The sequence below is a fragment of the Balearica regulorum genome, chromosome W (genome assembly GCF_011004875.1).
Source record: "Balearica regulorum gibbericeps isolate bBalReg1 chromosome W, bBalReg1.pri, whole genome shotgun sequence".
Taxonomy (NCBI): domain Eukaryota; kingdom Metazoa; phylum Chordata; class Aves; order Gruiformes; family Gruidae; genus Balearica; species Balearica regulorum.
This window is the reverse complement of record NC_046219.1, coordinates 9413749-9428974: the sequence shown is the minus strand read 5'-3', so window position 1 is coordinate 9428974 and position 15226 is coordinate 9413749. Positions and strand designations below refer to the sequence as shown.

The following is a 15226-nucleotide window of genomic DNA, read 5'->3' as shown; positions in this document are numbered from 1 at the left end:
CTTTGTGCCCCACGTTGGGTGCCAAAAGGACTGTCGTGGTTTAGTCCCAGCTGGCAGCTAAGCAACACACCGCCACTCGCTCACTCCTCTCCTCTCTGCCCCCATCCCTCCCCCGGCGGGATGGGGAGGAGAATGGGAAGATATAGGCAAAACCTCGTGGGTTGGGATAAGGACAGTTTACTGGGACAGCAAAGGGAGAGGGAAATAACAACAGTACTTAGAATATACAAAATGGGTGATAACACAATGCAATTTTCTCAACTAATCACCGACCAGACACTCAGATCAACCCAGAGCTGGTCCTGCAGCTGCGCCGCCCCTCCCCAGCTAGCCCCCTTTTATGCTGAGCATGATGTCATATGGTATGGAATACCTGGTTGGCTTTTTTGGGTCACCTGTCCTGGCTGTGTCTTGTCCCAGCTTCTGGTGAAAATTAACTGTCTCCTAGCTGAAACTAGGGGAGATTCATGTTTTCTTTATTGTCTTTAAGGATGTTAAAATTTAGCAAATAAAACTGTATGCTGCTGCTTTTTGGGTTGTAAAAAACACTGTAATGCACAGAGAATAATTCTGTTAAAATAGAGGGAAGGAAGTGCTTGCACAAATTATGTGATTTGTCTTGTGAGGAATGGGGGGTCTCTAGGGTAAAACTAGATTAAATAAACCCTGTAGGTCTTGGAGCTCTTGGGTTTTCCTGAATTTGGCATTATGCAGGAGCATTATGGAAATACTTAGCCCCTGCTGTTTGTAAGCCAGTAATTTGATGTGCTTGCTTTTGTAATACTCCTTCCACAGCCATAGTACCTCTTATTTTGCATATGTGTTATTACTTAGATAACCTTAAAGGAATGCTACTCATCTGCCCCTTATTTTTTTTTTTTTTTGGTATCTAAGCCATTACCACAAACCCTTGATCATGCTCTGTGACTGCTTTAACTCTTGAGTTGTTTGTTTACTCTGCTATTTAACCCTATAACTCAGCAGCAATGCTCTGAGAACTTTCTTAAGGAGAAATGCATGTTCTGCTTGGAAGGGTAGCCACTGCTAATGTGTGACTGGGTTAGGAGAAGGCTGTACTGGCAGAAACTAAATCAAGTTCTCCAGGTACAAATAACAACAACTTGAGTGCAACAGCATGATGAGAAAGCAGCCCAGTTGCACTCTACAGGCTAAACGGTGTAAATGGAGCAAAGCAATGTTGCAAAATTCAGCTTGTTCATTTGCTGAGAGTAAATTTATTTTTCTTGATGAGCAAAACCAAAGGTTTTATTACAACCTTCATGACTGGCAAACAGATGTTTTTGTACTTCGGTTTATAAACTGTCATGAATCTACCAGTCTAAAACCAACAGTAGAAACTACTTTTTTCTTTAAAGAGGGAGGAATGGGGGGAAACATAACCCCCATTTTTAAGAAGGGAAACAAGGAAGACCCAGGGAACTACAGGCCGGTCAGTCTCACCTCCGTGCCTGGCAAGATCATGGAGCAGACCCTCCTGGAGACTATGCTAAGGCACATGGAAAATAAGGAGGTGATTGGTGACAGCCAACACGGCTTCACTAGGGGCAAATCATGCCTGACAAATTTGGTGGCCTTCTATGATGGGTTTAAAACATTGGTGGATAAGGGAAGAGCGACAGACATCATCTCCCTGGACTTGTGCAAGGCATTTGACACTGTCCCGCACGACATCCTTGTCTCTAAATTGGAGAGACATGGATGGACCACTCGGCGGATAAGGAATTGGCTGGATGGTCGCACTCAAAGAGTTGTGGTCAACGGCTCAATATCCAAGTGGAGAACAGTGACGAGTGGCATTCCTCAGGGGTTGGTACTGGGACTGGTACTGTTCAAGATCTTTGTCAGCGACATGGACAGTGGGATCGAGTGCACCCTCAGCAAGTTTGCCGATGACACCAAGCTGTGTGGCGTGGTCGACACGCTGGAGGGAAGGGATGCCATCCAGAGGGACCTTGACAGGCTGGAGAGGTGGGCCCGTGCGAACCGCATGAAGTTCAACAAGGCCAAGTGCAAGGTCCTGCACGTGGGTTGGCGCAATCCAGAGCACAACTATAGGCTGGGCGAGGAATGGATTGAAAGCAGCCCTGAGGAGAAGGACTTGGGGGTATTGATTGATGAGAAGCTCAGCATGAGCCGGCAGTGTGCACTTGCAGCCCAGAAAGCCAACCGTGTCCTGGGCTGCATCACAAGAAGTGTGACCAGCAGGTCGAGGGAGGTGATCCTGCCCCTCTACTCCACTCTTGTGAGACCCCACCTGGAGTACTGCATCCAGCTCTGGGGGCCCCAGTACAGGAGAGACATGGAGCTGTTGGAGAATGTCCAGAGGAGGGCCACAAAGCTGATCAGAGGGCTGGAGCACCTCTCCTATGAGGACAGGCTGAGAGAGTTGGGGTTGTTCAGCCTGGAGAAAAGAAGGCTCCGGGGAGACCTAATTGCAGCCTTCCAGTACCTGAAGGGGGCCTCCAGGAAAGCTGGAGAGGGACTGTTTATCAGGGAATGTAGTGACAGGACAAGGGGTAATGGGTTTAAGCTGAAGGAGGGTGGATTTAGGTTAGATGTTAGAAAGAAATTCTTTACTGTGAGGGAGGTGAGGCACTGGAACAGGTTGCCCAGAGAGGTTGTGGATGCCCCCCTCCCTGGAAGTGTTCAAGGCCAGGTTGGATGAGGCTTTGAGCAACCTGGTCTAGTGGAGGGTGTCCCTGCCCATGGCAGAAGGGTTGGAACTAGATGATCTTGAAGGTCCCTTCCAACCCAAGCCATTCTGTGATTCTGTGATTTCTAATGTGGTGTGCTACCTCTTTTAAAGTGTGTGCTGTTGAACACTTTGGGAGGCTTCCTGGAGCTTCAGCTAGGTATTAACCTAGCTGAGTTACATGATCTGAAACAAAATAACATTTCAGTCTGTAACATTTCATTTGGAGCTTTAACTGATACTGAATATATAAAATAAAAATAATTAAATTCATGATTTAGAATAATTATACTAATTGAGGTACTTTTTAAAAAATATTGTTCAGTTCTGTGCCAGTGATAATATCTTACAAAATAACGCAGTTCTAAGTTCCATGTCTTGCATGTAGTAGACATTGAGCTTAGTTACATCAGAGTTGAGCGCTTAGGCTGCTTTTACAGAGGATAAGGTGCAACATGTTCATTGAACAACAGAAAGCAATTTAAAATTGGTTACAGCCACCTTTTTTTCTAAGCTCTTTACGCTGTTTTTAAATTACTCTGCTTTGTAGTTATTCAACTGTATTGTCCATAAAGAGCAAGAGATCGTCAGAGTTTAGAATTCTTTTCTTAAAGGGTGTAGTGCATATTTGAAAACTGTTGTTACAACAGTTCACTGACTCGCTATGTGTAGGGCTATCAAAACACAACGTGCTCAATGCTAAAAGATACTATGGATTATACCATTCAAAATGTTCTTCTGTATTAGAGATAAAGCTGAGCTGACTCTGACATAGAAAGATCATGGATAGCAATCATTCTGTTCGCCCCACCAAGCCAAAATGACCTATTTCTATTGTAGACTTGACTTTTTTTTTTTATCTTGCTTGTGGCAAGCTCTTTGTCAGCTATTGAAGGCGCCTTCTAGATTATGGAGAGCAGCATTACTGGAGCTCAGCAAGTCATTTTGGGTTCCCTTTGGCTAGATACTTGTATCAATACATTCCCTTTCCTGCCCTTCTGGCCCCCTCTCCCAATTTTTGTTCTGTACTGTGTTCTTCATCTGTTGCAAATGAATAATGGGATGAAGTCTCTTGCTCATGACCCTCATTAGGGCTTGGTTGGGTTCTTTGTAGTTTGTGATACTTAAATAGAGCAAGAAAAATACTGATCTAATATAGATTGTGTTTTTGAAACTCTGCATAAAAAGTCTTAAACCTTTTTCAAAGGGCATCTGCAGTTCTTTAAACATGGTTCATCCTATGAAGAGCTGCATGTGATAAGGCTAACTAAAAGTTATAGCTTGCATTTCTTTTGCAGTTTTAGAATATATATATGAATACCTTTATAGAAATATGGGGCTGGGTTATTCTAAGACATGTATCTGCACAGTATGTCATTGGACATTCCTAGTGCTAACATAGCTTTGGCTACATCTGCAGTTGAAGAACATGTACTCTGGAAGTGTTGATGGGCCTTGAATTGAGATTACATGAATTACATGTGCTGTGAGGCATATACTGCTAATGTGGAACCTACTGAAAGCTGATAAGTGATTGCAGAACTTAAACCTAATTTTCACTGAAACCAGAAATTGGTTGGAGTCAGATTTGTAGAGTACTTAATACCTAAGTCTGTGGACAAATGTATAGCTCAACAGTAGTTACACAGCTTGTATTGAGTCTGGCTGAGATGGAGTTAATTTTCCCCATAGCAGCCCTCATAGTGCTGGGCTGTGCCTTGGTAGCTAGCAAGGTGTTGATAACACACCAGTGTTTTGGCTACTACTGAGCAGTGCTGGCACAGCATCAAGGCTGTCTCTCCAACATTCCCCCCCTCAGCAGTAGGCTGGGGATGGGCAAGATCTTGGGAGGGGACATAGCCAGGACAGCTGACCCCAACTGACCAAAGGGATATTCCATACCATATGACATCTGCTCAGCAATAGGAAGCTGAGAGATAGGGGGAGGAAGTGGGAACATTCGTTTGTACGTTTGTCTTCCGGATTAACCAGTACACGTACTGAAGCCCTGCTTCCCAGGAAGTGGCTGGACATTGCCTTCTGATGGGAAGTAGAGAATAAATCTTTTGGTTTTGCTTTGCTTCTGCACGCAGCCTTTTGCTATATTAAATTGCCTTTATCTTGACCCATGAGTTTGGGTTTTTTTCCCCATCTTATTTTTCTCCCCTCCCTGTCCTGCTGAGGAGGGGAGTGATAGAGCAGCTTGGTGGGCACCTGGCATCCAGCCAAGTTTAAACCACCACACAGCTAATCACTTGGTGCATGTTTGTATTCGTTGGCACTAAAATGTCTTTAAAAAAAAAGATACTGGTTTCTTTCAAGAAATAACTGCTTCCTGAAGAATGACCTTTAACAAGAGATTTTAAAACAAAAACAACTCTGCCCCTTTTGATGTTTTCAAATCTTTCGGCAGGCATTAACCACTTTGATTCTGTGTTTGCTGGTAGCTGAATTTAAGCTTTAGAATTTTTGGACAGTTATCAATATAGTTTAGGCCTATTGTCTCCTTGATTTTGTTTGGTGGTGGTGTTTTGTGTGGTGTGGTGTTTTGTGGGTGGTTGGTTGTGTGTGGTGTTTGTTTGTGTTCCATCCGTCCGTCCGTGTTGTCCCTCCCCCAAGTTAATCCAGGGAGAAAACTAGTTCTGTTTCTGGGATTTTGACCTCTTTGGAAAGAGCCTGGCTACATCCTCTTTGCACCCTCCCTTCATATATTTGTACAAATTGATGAGATTCCCATGAGCCTTCTCTTCTCCAGGCTAAACAGTCCCAGCTCTCTCAGCCTTTTCTATGATGTGAGATGCTCCAGTCTCTTCATTACCTTTGTGGCCCTTTGCTGGACTCTCTCCTATATGTCCATGTCTCTGGTAGAGCCCAGCACTGGACACAGGAGTCCAGGTGTGGCCTCAACAATGGGGAGGATTGGAGCAGAGGGGGAGGATCACCTCCCTTGACCTGCTAGCAATGCTCCTCCTAATGCAGCCCAGGATGCCACTACATGCCTTTGCCACAAGAGCTCCTGTTGAACTTGGTGTCCACGAAGACCCCCAGGTCCTTTTCTGCAAAGCTGCTTTCCAGTTGGTTGGCCGACAGCACAATACATGGCACAATACAAATACCTGGCCACATAAACAAAATTTGTTTTATAGGCTACTGATGGAAGAGAATCTTACACTTTCTGTGCAGTAGTACAGACACAACTTGCATTACTGCAGAGCTGAACGTCAGTGACCAGAGGCTTGCATAGCAGTTAATGCATCAGAACTTGATTTATTCTTGGGCATGAGAGACTTCACCCAAAGAAATTCTGACCAAGACAGTGGATTGCTTGGATCTGAGTCTGTGGTAAACTGCCTTTCTGCTGCCCATGGGGACACACTGGCACATCAGTGTTTGGGTCTCTTCAGTATGCTAAGTGATATAGGTGCAGTTTAGCTTATAGCAAACAACTGCTGGGGCTGAGAAATCTTGTGCTCAGTCACAAGGTACCTTTAAGAAACACTTTTGGTCTTTATTTTAAGCACAGTATGCATCACTTTGGTTAGTGGGTTTTTTTAAAAAAACATCTTCTGTCCCCTTATTCATCAAATTTACTCAGCTTTTGCTTGAGAAGGGACATAACTGTTGGAGCAGGAAGAAAAGCTATGTAAAATGCTAGCCATGTTCTTAATCCAAGATGCAGATATCATGGTAATAGCTGTAAACAGTGATCGTGTATTGAAGGTTAAAAAAATAAAATTCTGCTCTATTTAGGAGTGCAAGTCCCACTTGCTTTCTTCAAACTAATTCTTGGTGGAGTAGGACTTAGTGGAAATAATTTGCTTTTTTCAGTTCAGGGTAGTTCATGGTGATTCTGGCTGAAAGTAGAATACAAATTATTTGCTTATGAGTATCCTTCCAAGCTTGTTGATGAATGAGTGCTTGCACTTGTTTGTGAGGTTGGAGTTTCGTTGTTGTTGTTGTATTGATATTTTTTACTAATATAAGTGAAGAGTTTAAGAATTTTGAAGCTTCTAATTATTTTTCAACTAACAATCAAAAGAGAGCTATATAACTTTTTTTTTTTTAGTTTCAGAGTTTCAGACTACCCTTAACCCCAAACATCAGTGAAATAAAAACACTTACTTAAATTAAAGAGCAGTCACAACTCCTCATTTGCCCTGCCTGTGTAATTGGAACAATTTTGTTCTTAACTCTGAGGGAACAGGTTTGAAGATTGAATTTCTAACAACAGCAACATTATTACTAATTTGTTAGTGGATGGAGATTGGAATTGGTGCTGGTTTTATTTGGGAGGAGCTACATAATTACTTTGTTAATTGTATATTTTCTTCTCCATTAGCATATTGTTTGTTAACCAGTGTAAGTTTGTTATGGTCGTTTCTATGAATTTCTTGGATTTCTGCTTAGTAGAACTTGGTTGTAGATGACCTGCTGCTGCTTTGGTTCTGACAGACAGGTCTCTTGGGGCATGGGGGTACTAATGTAAGGTTTACCTGGATTGCCCCCCAGAATGTAAATAAATCTTATGATGAATCTCCTACAAATAGATGATACTTCAAAACAAAAAATATAGTTGCAAAATACATCTGAGTGGCTAGTTTCTGGTCAGATGGTAAAGAATGTTTGAATGTAGAGCAGAGAATGCTGAAAGCCAAGTAGTTTTCAAGATCATTATTATTTGTCCTTAATAAGCAACATATTTTTATAGGTTCAGTTTATCACAGTTATAGAGAAAGTGAAAGGCGAGAAAAACAGCTGCAGAATTACATTTGAGAAATGAAATTATTTAATGTTCTTTTAACAGCAAATCTTTTCTTGAAAGTGGTCTAAGAGGCTCTCAGTTTCCAGAATCTATGTACCTTTTCTGTGTACAGTAAGGCTTATAAAATAAGCATTTTCATGCAGATGAAGAGGTAACTAAATAGCAAGTGTGTACTAATGACTTTTTTTCCCCCTTCTCTAAAGAAAAGTTGGGGGTTTTTGTTTGCAGTTCAACTCAGAAGCTAGCTGTCAAATGGAGTAGTAGACAACTGATCCATGCCCTCCTCTGCTCTCCATTCCACGCCATTTGAGAAGTCACTAGTATTTGCAGAAGATAAGCATTGCGGGAGGGATTAAAAAAAATAAAGAAAGGATTACCACATTTAAAAAATGTGTTTACTTCCTAAAGCTTACATATAGGATCTGCTATTGTTTTTGTTGTCATTATAATAAACTTAAGTTCTCTTTGTTTTTTGGATTATAGTTGAGAAATACAGGTAGGCTGTGGTTTAGATAGAAGTGGTGTATAGATGGAAGGTGGGAAAGTAGGTGATAAAATAGATATAGATACAGATACCACCTTGCAGTCAAAGTTTTAGCCCTTGCTCTCAGAGGAAAATTTGAAGTGCAGTAATGATACAGTTTTATAGATGTTTGCAGATAATTCCTCCAAAAAAACCCCAAAAATAAGGAAGCAAGGAAATGTTCTGGAAACAAGTAAGCAATGTGTCTTTTATTTTTAACTCCAGTTTGTGTGTTTGACCCCTGTCTCAGTAGTATTCTAATATATTGTTTTCTTTGCAAATTCTCATGTTCTAAAATGGTCTCCTTTTGGGGGAGTTTAGGCAAAATCCTCCCCCCAAACTGTGAAGATCTGCTTGTGTCTTTGAACGCTTGGTTGGAAAACCTCAAGCATTTTCAGCCATTACCCCTGGACGTGTAAGGATGAAGTCATAGCCACAACCTAATTGTCAAATACTAGCTTCTTGTTGGGTGTATTAGTTTAGGTGGACCTAAGTTGAGTTGGAATCTGTTAAGCTGTAGCCTTCCTATGTACTCTTGAGAACATCTTGCAGCAGGTGGAGATAAACATGCAGGAAAAGTTCATGGTAGAGATTGTTTAGAATACATTGCAGAAATGCTACTGTTGCTTTTAAGAGGATATTCAAAAATTTAAGTTATGGAAAAAGGCATAGAGTTTATCTTGAAAGTAGTACAGAAGATTTCATGGTAATTAAAGGTAAGTTCATATATTGCAATGGATCATTGAAGATGTATGACTAAGTAAAAATTTAAAATGTTTAGGATCATGCCAGACACAGGAAAGTATCGCAAGTATAGCCAGAGGACTCATAATTATTATATTAGTGACAAGTGAGCTACTAGATGCTTGCTCATTCACATTCCCTCCATGCCATGAACATGTTTAGCAAAGTATTCATTTCACCAATCCCATCCTCACTAAAATTTTGCCTTGCATCTTACCTAACATTATTTCAATCTAGTCACTGAAATCAGTAAGAAAATGTCTGTTTGAGTATGAGGAAGCTACTGTAAATTAGATTCTTCCAAGTAAGACTTAATTAGGGAAAATTCAGAGTTTTACAATTCCAAAGTAAAGTGACATAATAATGGAATTTAGGTACTGAAGAGCATGTTAATGGGCTTGAATTTAAATAACTAACCAAAGGAGACAAATGGATCATTTCAGTCCAAAAGACAAAGTTATTTGGATCTAAGCAACTTGGTTTGGCAGGACTGTTGGTGCAAACATGTAGGTAGGTGTTTTGTTGTTTTTTCTTGACAGGGAAATCTGCAATTAATAAAACTCAGCCTGGCTTCTTCTGTTCATATTCTCTGTCTCTACAGTTTCACTATCATGGTCACTGGAGAGCAGTATGACTGAGACAACATTGGCGTGTTTGGGATCTTAGAATTTCTGCACACTTTATTCATTTTTCTCATCTGTTTTGTCAAGATGACGGAGACAGAAGTTTTCTCATCAGCAGAGGATGTAAACAGGCAAACCACAGTCTGTTGGCTTTGGCTGATCGTGCTTCAGATCCTTTTCTCAGTAATTAAGAGTGGCAGGTTGGACTAACCTAAAATTTTTGGAACACAAAATAGAGCTGTGTGAAGTTCAGGTTTTGAGCAGATGTGGTTCTGTTTTGCTGGAGCAGAGACCTTGTCTTTTCAGTGGCTTCAGGTTAAGAAATTATTATTTTGTCCAGAGATTAGACCATGTCTTGAGGCAACTAGGATGAAGCCATATTTCCTTCCCAGTTCTGTTATTCCATTCAGGGCCAGTAAAGCAACAGGAGAAATAGGCCTGCAGATACATCAGTAGAGTCTGCCTAGCCCATTACATTTGACAGAAAGGGAAGCGACACTCTTGTTCTGGCCAGCACCATCCTGGATGGAGAAGATAATGTAACTTAGAGAAGTATTTTCTATCATCTCAGAAGTAGATGTTGCTGCAACCAAATCTGTGACAGCAGTAAGTTAAATACTTTGGTTTCATCTGCAAACCATTCATGTCTTCACCTTCTACAATTACTAAGATTGACCCTTCCATCAAAAGCTAGGGCTTCCTTGGAACATAAGACATGGAGTAAATTCTCAGTAGGAGTTTTGGCATAGCTTTGGCTTACACGTTATAATTTATGCCCTTGCATGATGAATAAGTATGGTATTAGTTTTTCGGATAAAATCTGAGGTAACCACCACCACCTAATTAAAAGATTTGAAAGGCTGTTATTTGTAAAGACAATTTTTAAAAGTTGCATTCCCTGAAATAACAGCAGTGAAATAAAAGGGTTTGAAGTAGAGAATTTTGATTATGACTTAGTCCTTGAGAAATAGGGTAGTTTATGAGCAACGAGAAGGAAATTTTGTGTAAATATTGTTTGTATTTCATTGTTGCTAAGTTCTTAAACTTTATAAGACTTTTCTCAAAGTTGGCCATTCTGAGGGAACAGGTACTCCCTGGGAACCATTTTCTTCCCTGAAGATCTTTGGAGAAGATGAGTTACACAGGGTTGGATATTGGTTTCTACATCTCAGTTTTTCAAGGCTAGTTTCTATCAGTTTGTCTGTTGGGAAGTTTCCAGGAAACTACTAAGAGGTTAGATGGCTGCTAATGTGCTTTGACTTAGACTCTTATCTTCTCAGAGAGGCTGCCCCTTCACAAAGGCAGCCTGGATCAAACTCTCTGGAACCTCAGTACTGTTGTCATTAGCTAGGACAGTCCTTCCATTTTTTGCATCGTATCCTTAACTTGGGGACAAAATCTTTTAATGCATCAGGATACAAATGAACACCTCTCCAGCATTCTGTAAATAGAATTAGAGGCTGGAGGCCTTGTTACTAATTGTGAACATTACTTTTATAGGTGGTGGTGTTGCTATGGTGTTTAAACATCCTGCAAGTTTGGCATTTTACTAGTGTCTTTTAACTTTATTTCTGTAATGGTAGCTTTTCTTGAATGGTAAATATTACCTTTTTTTTTTTTTGCAATTGTTGGGGTAGCTTTGAGTCTGCCATGGTTTAGCCCTGGCCAGCAACTAAGCACCACGCAGCCGCTCGCTCACTCTCCCCTGGTGGGATGGGGGAGAGAATCGGAAGAGTAAAAGTGAGAAAACACATGGGCTGAGATAAAGACAGTTTAATAGGTAAAGCAAAAGCTGGGTGTGCAAGCAAAGCAAAACAAGGAATTCATTCACCACTTCCCATGGGCAGGCAGGTGTTCAGCCATCTCCAGGAAAGCAGAGCTCCGTCATGCATAATGGTTACTTGGGAAGACAAATACCATCACTCCAAATGCCGCCACCCCCACCCCCCTCATCCTTCCTCTTCCCCAAGCCTCCTATGAACTGAGCATGATGTCATATGGCATGGAATATCCCTTTGGTCAGTTTGGGTCACCTGTCCTGTCTGTGTCTCCTCCCATCTTCTTGTGCATCTCCAGCCATCCTGCTGGCAGGGGGATGTGAGAAGCAGAAAAGCCCTTGACTCTGTGTAAGCACTGCTCAACAACAACAAAAACATGTCTATATAACAAAAACATCTCTATATTATCAATGCTGTTTCCAACACAAATCCAAAACACAGCCCCATACTAGCTACTATGAAGAAAATTAACTCTCAGCTGAAACCAGGACAGTCACAAATACCTCTTAATTTTGCCCTATAGCAGTGACACTACAATGTTTCAATGCACTTGGCAATCCTGTTTGTTCATTTTATTTTGTTTTGCCTCAGCAAAACCACAGTTTTAACAGCTGGCCTTTCTCTTTTGGTACAAGGCAGGATTTTTTCCAGTTCTTTCAGATCCATTAAAATGTCAATAACGAGGTGTCGTGGTTTAACCCCAGCCAGTAACTAAGCACCATGCAGCCACTTGCTCACCCCTCCCCCCCTCAAGGGGATGGGGAGGAGAATGGAAAAAAAACCTTGTGGATTGAGATAAAGACAGTTTAATAGGATAAAAAAGGAAGAGAATAATAATAATAACTACTACAACAACAACAATAATACAAGTGATGCACAAATGCAATTGCTCACCACATGTGAAAGGAAAATAAAACAATCCAATGCCATGTCTGTTTCTGAGCAGCGATTCTGCCTCCCGGCTAGCTTCCCCAGTTATATACGGAGCATGATGTTATACGGTAGGGAATATCCCTTTGGCCAGTCTGGGTCAGCTCTCCTGGCTGTGCTCTCCCAGCTTCTTGTGCACCCGTCAGGGCGTGAGAAGCTGAAAAGTCCTTGACTTAGTGTAGACACTACAACTACCTAGCAACAACTAAACACATCTGTGTGTTATCAACATTATTCTCATACTAAATCCAAAACACAACACTATGCCAGCTACTAGAAAGAAAAAATAACTCTATCTCAGCTGAAACCAGGACAGAAGGGGTGATTACTCAGAAGAATCTGTTTTGAACAGATAATTGGCTAGCAGCTTATGAACTATGATTATTTTAAGTATCTGAATTTCTTTCTTTGTATGATGATTTATGTTGTCCGACACACAAACGTAATGACTGTACTGCTGGAGCATCCCAATATACTGCTGTTGTATTTTTACTTTTTGTTTGAACCCCGTGATGACACCCCTTCAGTTGCTAGAGTTGCAGTTCTAATTAGCTGATGATGCTTCCTTGCAGATTAATGCATTTTATTATGAACACTATATTGTGGGCAGAAAATACAAGGAAGGCTGTAGTTTGAACTAGAACAGCTCTTTGTAAGGGCTGGAAGTTACCATAGTAAACTCCAGCATGTTATACAAGCAGGGTTTTTGCCTCTCCTTGTTTGGGTTTAACATTTCAAGAAAACAGGTTTAACCCTTGCTAGAGGTTTGCAAAACTGTTTTGAAAGAGAGAAACTAGCAATATATACCCTGAGCCATGCCATAATGAAACACAGAGGTTGGAACATAATGTCTTTTACTTAAAATTGCATGATATAGTTATGCATATTCAGAGTACTTGTGAAAGTTTCGGACTGCTTCATGAGTGTTTATACTGTGGTGGCTTGTTAGCTAAAGTAGTGGTGAGGAAAAAAAAAAGTTCAGGGACTGATGTTTTCATGCCAGGTCAGCAACTTAAATGACATGGGGGTTCTGGGTTTTGTTACATTTTAACAATTCTCTGAGAGTGCAGTGGGGAGAGAACAAAGGTGTGTGCGTGTGTGTGTTTGTACCTACTGTCTTTGTGTGTAAGCTGTTGCATTTTTGGTTCAGCCAGTTTTACTTAAATTTACATTTTAAACTAGTAAAAACCTATTAAAATAATTCCTGAGAGGGGGTAAAGATTTGCAAGTATGTTTTACCATGTACTGTGGCCAGTGGGGAAACTCAATGCATACTTAAGTAGGATTTAGGCTGTGGTTTCATGTACATTTCTTGTAGTGTCAGTATGAGCTGGAGTTGCTCTCAGTTGTTTCTTTCTGTCTTTGCACTATTCCTTTAGTTGTGGCAGTGGAAGTGGGGGTTTTGTTTTCTGTGGCCTGATGTGGTGATGTGGGTCAGGGAACTTAGTGAATTTTTTTTTTTCCCTCCTAGCTGAGTCCATTCCTTGATTCAGTTCAGGATGTAAGACCACAAAGAGGAGCTTTGGTGAAACTTGAGAGCTCAGAGTAGGGAACAAGAATGAGGGTCAGTGGCTGGCGCAGTTCTCTGCAGCTCCTGCTGCTTCCCTAATGCTGAAAGTAACACAGATGAGGCCATTCCCATAGGTGTGTTAGCCTGAGGTGCTATGGATTTCCGAATCCTAATCATAACCAATTAATGGAATACTTTATTACCTTTCTTCTAATCTGTGCTTATGCTAAGGAGGAGGTGGGGAATCCCCTTTGTATCTGGCTCATCTGGTTTCTCCTAATCAGCTCTTAAATTACATTTTAGGCCTGGCTGCTGAAGTTTTTCCAAAAAACGAGATGGAAGGAGGAAGCAATAACCATCCCCTGCCACCCAAAAGTAAGAGGAGGAAGAAAATTACCTGACAATAGTGTCCCTTCCCCCAGGTGGCTCTTTCAAGGGTTTGGTTTATCTGATGTAGTTCTGCATGTAAAAAAGTCCATGTAATTTAGCCTTGGTGGGCAAGCTTCTTCCTACTCCTGTCTTTGCTGGTTGAAAAAAAAGGAACGTATGCTGGTCTGCTTCCTGAAACGTATCGAGGTTGGCTGAGAAAATGGAGAGTTGTTCCCTCTGCAGCATCCGTCATTCCTTAGGTCTCTGCTGTAGAGTTCATGAAATAGCCTGATGCTCAACACTTCATCTTTAGCCCTAAGAAAGCAGGCAGTACACTGCAGTGCAACATAGTAACAGCTGCTTGAAAATGCTCTGTATCTGTGCACTTAACTGTCTGTTGCAGTACAAACTGTAAAGGTAGGTAAGGGACAAGTTAAGGTCATTTGAAAGTTCCTTTTTTTAGGCCTCTTATGAATGAAATATGGGTTTATAGAGATGACTGAGAATGAGATCTTTTGAAAGTGCAGAGCTCACAGGAGAAAACCATGTCTTAGCCTGCATAAATGAAATGTGTTTGGTTTGTTCTTAGATAGAACTTGTGAAGAGTTGCCAACTTTCAAAAGGGTACAGTTTAGCACTGGAGTTTGTCTTTAAGAACAGTTGCAAGGCTAGTAATTTATATTTAACTGCAATAAAAATAAAGATGCTTATTGGTTATAAGAGCCACCTTAGCTTTTCTCTTGAAATGGAAATTTTAACTGTATGCTGAGTTGTATGTTGAGTTTAACTTTATGCTGAGTTGTCCTTTTGATTCCCTTCACTCACTTCTCTAACACATGAACAAGGATTTCCTCTCTGAATTTTCAATTTTATACTAGTCATGTTTAGAAGCTTTTTATAACTGTATTTATCCCCCTTACAAAGTTTGAATGATTTGTTTCAAGTTTATAAAGTCATCTTGTTTTTGGTTGATTTGATAGAGATATCCATAGACGACTGAAGGATTTCTTCAGAGCTTGTGTACACTGTCACTCCAGTACTTTCCCCATCACCTCTGCCCTTACCCACCTGTACTCATTTATTATTTCATCCTGTTTGTGTTAGATACTGTGCAAACTCACATTAACAGTCAGTCCTTGCTCTGAAAAGTTTATTCTTAAAATTATGATGCAAAAGGGTGTAGCAAAAAAACCCTGAAGGGGAAGAGTGAATGAGAACAAAGATGTGAACATGTGGTTTCACAGCTAAACAGGTACATAATTACAGAGTGTTGT

At 40.9% G+C, this 15226-nt stretch overlaps 1 protein-coding gene and 1 long non-coding RNA gene across 3 annotated transcripts in view; one reads left to right on the top strand and one right to left on the bottom strand.

Moving 5' to 3' along the window:
* The window catches only part of LOC142599223 (uncharacterized), a 554757-nt gene that overhangs the window by 347767 nt on the left and 191764 nt on the right, over positions 1-15226 (bottom strand). The gene's annotated exons all lie outside the window — the stretch shown is intronic.
* Positions 1-15226, top strand: part of LOC142599152 (zinc finger SWIM domain-containing protein 6) — a 167560-nt gene that overhangs the window by 31594 nt on the left and 120740 nt on the right. The window lies entirely within an intron of this gene.